The following is a 7192-nucleotide window of genomic DNA, read 5'->3' as shown; positions in this document are numbered from 1 at the left end:
ATGCTGGTTGTTGGAGTCCTTGAGGGGTCATGGTCATATATGGTACACACTTACTTCAATTGTGATTCTATCAAAGAATTGAGGGTGTGGTATGATAGGGTAGACCAAGGCCAGGAGCTATATTAGTATCAGACTTTGAGGGGTACCATTCTTAAAATAATGTAATCTCACAATTAGAAGTTATGACATTCTTAAAGTGTTTGATCAGCTCTTCTGGTCACCCCAGTGAAATTCAAGACAGGTGTGATTAAAGAGATTATCCCTTTACTTCCTCTTGATTGTCTTAAGAATATGAGGTCTTGACATGTGAGTTTAGCCTCACTTTAGTGGAAGGTTCAAATTTATGCCTCTCTAGCGGAATGTTTAATAAGAAGGGATTGTGTACCTCAGAATTCCCAGTATCTAACAGCATGGGTCCATCTGTCAGCTCCAAGTCTTCATGGCTATGCTTAGAGCCCTCAGCATCAGAGGATCCTCTATTCCTCTTACAGAGGTACCAGGAACTATAATGAACTCATTAGTTTCAAAACAAAGCAAAAAAGCCTCATGAAGTGTTGGGAGTCAAGGTGAGGTATACACCCTGAGTGTAGGTATCAAGCTCAAGCAAGCACGGAGGAAATCACAAGGTACTGGGTTCCACATAATTTATGTGAGTGCTAGTACTTAATTAGCTGCCAATTATCTGTACCCTAAGGAACTTTCCTAAATTTTCCTACAGGTTTTTATAAAGCAGAGAACCAGAATGTCAATATATCTGTGATACTCTGAAGAAATCACGTATAAAAAAGAATTATAAGTCTGTTTGTGTTAGAATCATCAATTGTGTAACTTTCATATGTATCTACTCATACTGTGTACCCTTTTGTTAGGTCTGTGGAATCCTATCACTCCTGATCTTCTTTTTTTTTTAAAGATTTATTTATTTATTATGTATACAGTGTCCTGTCTGCACATATGCCTGCAGGCCAGAAGAGGGTACTAGATCTCATTACAGATGGTTGTGAGCCACCATGTGGGTGCTTGGAATTGAACTCAGGACCTCTGGAAGAGCAGTCAGTGCTCTTAACCTCTGAGCCATTTCTCCAGCCCCCACTCCTGATCTTCAACTCTAATAAGAGCCATAATGTCTTCCTATAGAAAACGTCCACGTCTATCCTTTGAGGAAGATTTACTAGAGTCTGACATAACACAGGAACTGTTGGTTTCAGATGATCATTCAGAGGAAGGAAAGTAGTAAAAGACAAGAATAAGGGCAGTATAGTGGTAGTGGAAGATGAGGAGGAGGTGATGGTAGAAGATGATGAGTACAAGCTGGTATTAGGAAAAAAACGAAGAAGAAGAGCAGGTGGTGGAAGTTAAGGATCAAGACAAGGTGGTGATAGTGGAAAATGAGGAAGATGACATGACAGTTGGAGAGGAGAAGACTAAAGAAGAGGTGATAATGGAAGATGATAATGAGGTGATATTAATAGATAAGGAGAAAATAAAGAAGGAAGAGAAAGAAGATGAGGTTCTGGAAAAAGAAGAAAATGAAGAGGAAAATGAAGTTGAAGAGAAAGAAGAGGAGCAGCATGATAAAAATTCCTCTTCCATTTTAGCTTTCTCTTTAAAGGGCTCCATCCCTTCCACATTTTCTATTTTTCTGGTTACCCAAGATAAAGAGAAAGGACATACTTCCCATATGATGAATGTTCCCCTGGGTCCCCAAAGCACTCATCCTGCTTCCACTTCATATATCTATTCAAATGAATATTCTGAAGAAGGAGGAGGAGGAGGAAGAGAAGGAGAAGAAGAGAAGGAGGAGGAGGAGAATGAAGAGGAGGAGAAAGAGGAGGAGGAGAACATTTATCCCTTTCATATGTCAGATGGAAAATCCTTAAGGAAAAAAATCCAAAACAAAAAGGTGACTGACTTAGTGAATTTAATGATCCTTAAATATAGGATGAAAGAACCCATCACAAAACTGGAAATGCTCAAAGTTATCACAGAAGACCACAAGAAACAATTCCCTATGATCTTCAAAGAAGCTTCCAATTGCTTGGAAATTATCTTTGGCATTGATGTAAAGGAAATTGATCCTATTAGCCACTCTTATGTCCTTACCAATTCATTGAACCTCACCTATGAAGATGAAGACCAGAGAATGCCAACAAATGGCTTTTTGATACTTATCCTGGGTATGGTATTCATGGAAGAGAATCATGCCTCTGAAGAAAACATTTGGAAATTCCTGAATAAGGTGGGAGTGTATGATGGAGAGGATCATTTCATCTATGGGGACACAAGAAAGCTCCTGACTGGTACTTTTATGGAGCAAAACTACCTGGAGTATAAGCAAGTGCCTAATAGTGAGCCTCCATGCTGTGTGTTCCAGTGGGGACCAAGAGCCTATGCTGAAACCACCAAGATGAAAGTTCTTGGCCAAAGTCACAGGCAGAGATCCCATTTCTTTCTCACTATGGTATGCTGAGGCATTCAGAGATGATGCAGAGCAAAACTCTGGTAGAAGTGTCTCTAACAGTACTGCTACACACAAGCCCATTGAGCAGAATGGATCAGCAACTACTTCTGCCCAAAGTGAAGAATCCGTGATTGGGTCTGTTTACTCTGTTTCTAGAGAGAACAGTCCTGATTGTCAGTAAGGAAGGAGCAAGGTTAGTCTGAGGATAATACTCTGTTGAAAACTTTGTCCTCTTCTTCTGCATGATGATTAGGAATTTTATTCTTTCCCTTCTTTATGACATTTTCATGTTATGACCCTTAGAGTTTACATTTATGTATGACTTTTGTCACATTTATGACTGTTTATCAAGTTTTGAGGAAAATAGGACAAAAATACTTTGAAGCTTATTTCTTTAACATTTTGAGTGTATTCCATGAGTTGAAATGCTATGTATCTGTATGTTTGACTAACTGAACAAAGTATGAAAAAATATTTAGTAAATCTTAATAAAAATGTTTTCTCACCACTGACTTACTTTTTTAAAATGTTTTTTTCTCTTTTAAAAATTTGTTTTACATTAAACTTCAGTTTCCCCTCCCTCTTCTCTCCCCAGTCACTCACTCTGCCTCTCTTCTGCCTGCTCCAAATCCAATCCTCTGCTTCTATTCAGGATAGAACAGGCCTCCCATGGATATCAGCAAAATATTGCATATCAAATTGTAGTAGAACTACGCACTTCACCTTGTATTAAGGCTGGTAAAGGCAAGACAATATAAGGAATAGGACTCCCCAATGTCAGGAAAAGAGGCAAAGACAGCCCCTGCTCCCACTGTTAGGAGTTCTACAAGAAGACCAAGCTATATAGCTGTCTTATAAATACAGGGGGTCTAGGTCAGTCTCATGCAGGCTCCCTGGTTGTCTGTTCAGTCTCTGTGAGGTCCTGTAAGTCCTGGCTAGTAGATTTTTTTTGAGGGGGGGGGGGTTCTTGTGATGTGCTTAAGACCTCTGGCTCCTACAATCCTTCCTCCCTTTTTTCTGTAGGATTCTTTGAGCTTCATTTAAACTTTGTGTTTGGCTGCTGGTCTCTGCATCTGTTTCCATTACTTGCTGTATGAAGCCGCTATGATGACAATTGGGCTAGGCATCAATCTCTGAGTATAGCAGAATACCATTAGACATCATTATACCGACATTTTTTTCTCCAGTCAGGTTTGGTTCTATCCTAAGTTTCTGAGCCATCACTTCTGGATCCTTAGCAGTCCAGGCAGTGCCATGGCATGGGTCTCAGACTGAAACAAGCTGACTTGCTTTTTAACCAAATATTATTTGAATGTTTATACATCTTTGAAAGACAGTTATCAAGTGGGGGAATATGAGACGTAGTCTTACTAAGAGAGGTAGAGGCAGCTATTGTATCAGCAACATAGGGAGATGTCTGTTAAGACATTAAGAAAAGCTTGAATGAGGAATACATGAGTAAATATCAATAGAGTTTTCAATTTGAGCCAAGGCAGTTCAGGGATTTAGGAAAATATTAAATTTGTGGAACGAATCTTATGTTAAATAGTGGAATATGTCAGGGACCAGACTAAGGGTGTATTAGCAGTGAGAAAGTGAGAAAGCAGGGCTTGTTAGGTGAGGGATTACATGAAGGACAGAGGATACCTTTTGTTGATGAAAGAGCATACTTTCACAGAAATCAGCCTTGAGTGCACAGAAAGGCTATAAGTGTGGGCAACAGGCAGAAATCACTTCCTGGGTTCCCTGTCTGCCTTTTCTGGCAGTTTAGCTAGTTAAAGACTCTGAACTGAATAGTTGTTCTAAGGTCAATTAATAGATGACAGTGGGAAAATCCTCTCAGGACTAAATATGAGAACCTTGAGGAGTATTAAGACTACTTTTTTTTTTACCAGAAATGGGAACTTTTCATAGGATGGATGTGTGTGATGCACATGTGTGTTTATGTGTGCACATGTGTATATTTTGGTATGTGCATGTATGTATTATTTATTTTACTTCATATAGTTATGAACATCAAGACTCTGGTATTTTATTCTTAATTTTTCATATTTATTGTTTTTGTTATCTAATTCTTCTACTTTATTTTTGATTCTTGATATATTATATTCTGCTTTATCCATTTTACTTGCTAGATTTTCTCCTTAATTTTTTAGTTAGGTTATTGATATTTTCAATTTCATCTTTACTTCAGCTTAAATTCTACCAAATATTTCATTTTTTTCGATTTAATTTGGTTTTCTAAATCTGTATTGTGCTCATCATTTCCATCAAACTTGTTCTGTTTTCTTGAGCATTATTCAAGCACTTATTCTCTTTAAATTCATTGAGCTGTTGGTTTATGTCTTCTTTAAACTCTTTGAACTCTTCAATGAAGTTAAGAAATGTTCTTTTAAGTTCTCTGTCCTGAGGTATATCTAAACCATTCTCATTAGACAGTATTTCTATAGAACTGGTGGATAAGGCAGGTGTCTTGATTTTTCATAATGTTTAAACATTTTTGGCAAGACAGAGCATGTGGACTTAATTTATTAGTTCTGTATCTGGTGTGCTAGAGCACAGAATAAACATGATGTACTGGGCCCAGAGATTAGATATTTCATGAACATGTTAAAATCAGGTGGATACATGTGGGGTAACGGGACAAGAAATGTGTGCAGGATATACATTTTTGCCCAAGTCTGGAGGTTGGAGAGAGCATGAGCAAAGCTCACAAGACTATGCCAGAGCACTGGATATAGGACATGGACTAGATGATATGACTGGAGAGAGTGGAATTTTTAAGATCAGGGGTAGTCACTAGGCTGGGTTAAGTGTAAGTTGTACGGATAAGCTCTACCTGGAGGTTGAGTATGTTTCACACAGGAGAAAGTCAGGTGGACATGGCAACAAGGAAGTGGGGGAGTGTTTTATATTTTTAGGTTTTTAGTATAAAAATCTTCTATTTGAGTAATTTGATGTATTCCTAAATTTATATGGAGTCTACTGTGAATGGGATTGATTCGTTGATTTATTCCTCATCATGCTTGCATCAGTATGTAGATATATCATGCTCTGTTACTGAAAGTATTTATCAATTCAAAAATTTTCTGGTGGGTTCAGTGTTCCTTAGTAGTTTACATAGAATCATTATGTTGAAAGATTGCTTTAATATCTTTTTATAGTAATTCTTTTATTTTTTTGCCTTGCTTTATAACTATAGCTAAGAAGAAAACTGAGTATTTCTACTATTACACATTTAAAGTAGACAATATACTGTTTCTACTTTTTTAAAAGATCTCCTCCTCTGCCCTGGAGGAGGTTACACTATCTAACCTCAATGTTATTTGATGGAAGCACACTTAAACAATAACATCCACATGCAAGGGAAAACACACAATGTTTATCACCCTGGTTCTGGATTACCTCAGTCTGAATGATTCTTTATCTGCCTCTATCTATTTACCTTCAAATTTCATTAAGAAAAAGCTGAAAATATTCTGTTTCATAAATGTTCCACATTTCCATTATCTATTCATCAGTTGATGAATATCCAGATTGTTTCCAATTCCTGGTTATTATAAATAGAGCAACAAAGAACATGATGAGCAAGTATCTCTATAATAGGATGAAACATTATTTGTGTACATGCCCAAGAGCACTATACCTGGATCTTGAGGGAGGCTGAATTGAATCCCATCTTCCTTGGAAACAATCACACTGATTTACATATTGGCTGTCCAGTTTGTACCCCCACTAGCAATGAACAAGTACTTCACAATTAATTCTCACTAGCCTGAGTTGTCATTTGCTTTATTGGTATTCGACATTCTGAGTGAAGCAAGCAGTTAGTATATCTGATTAAAAAAACTATCATATATATAATTGGTAAAGATTTATTCTTATTCCAGTACCCAACTAAAGCCTTCACCTCTGCTATCTGGTATTCAAGGTGCTGGAAGATATTTTGCATACTATGAAAGGATAAAAATAATCATTAATATCACCCAGCTACAAGCTTAACAACCTATAACAATGGGCTGCCTACTTATTATACTGCTGCAATGTTAGTACAAATATTATGGGGATATATAACACATTTTGAATAGATTTAAGACCCATTCCATGAGATAAAACCTATACCTGACATTTCTAAAATGTTCAAGTTCCTGAGGCTAGGCGAAATCCTCATACTATTATTCTGTTGTTGTTGGTTTATTGAAATTTTCATTTATTGTTTTTCTTTTTTTGGAGAAAGGAGATGAAAAGGATTTGGGAGGAGCTGAAGGGGAAAGTAAGATAAAATATAATGTATAAAGAAATTTTTCATGTAAAAATTTGTCACAATTAAATTTATCAATTGTCTAGTGACTAATTATTTTTAAAATTAGTTGAAAGAAGAGGCAATATAGAATATTACCAAAGTTATTTTATGAATTTATTGAGATGATCTTGTGATTTTAAGCTTCATCCTATTTATGTGACATATCATGTTTACCAGTATTTATATTTTGATCCACCCTAACATCCCCAAAATAAAATCACTTTGATCCCTTGAAATCATTTATGATATTGGCTGTTTAAAGGTATGATGGCTCTCTGCAATGAATCTAAACAGTTCAGGCTTTTTTTCTTCATTAAGGGACTCTATGAATTCTTCAGTCTTATTGAAGCCTATCTATTATTTCTAGGACTGTCTGATTTAGTTTCTGCTTAAGATTTCAATATGTTTTTTTTCCAGTGGAATCAAGA

At 36.6% G+C, this 7192-nt stretch overlaps 1 pseudogene; it reads left to right on the top strand.

Annotated features, from left to right (window-relative positions):
- Positions 1–814: 814 nt before the first annotated feature.
- On the top strand, positions 815–2894 carry LOC125415352 (melanoma-associated antigen 1-like; annotated as a pseudogene).
- The last annotated feature ends 4298 nt before the right edge of the window (positions 2895–7192 follow it).

The sequence above is a fragment of the Myodes glareolus genome, chromosome X (assembly GCF_982192425.1).
Source record: "Myodes glareolus chromosome X, mMyoGla1.1, whole genome shotgun sequence".
Taxonomy (NCBI): domain Eukaryota; kingdom Metazoa; phylum Chordata; class Mammalia; order Rodentia; family Cricetidae; genus Myodes; species Myodes glareolus.
This window is presented reverse-complemented; position numbering and strand designations above follow the sequence as displayed.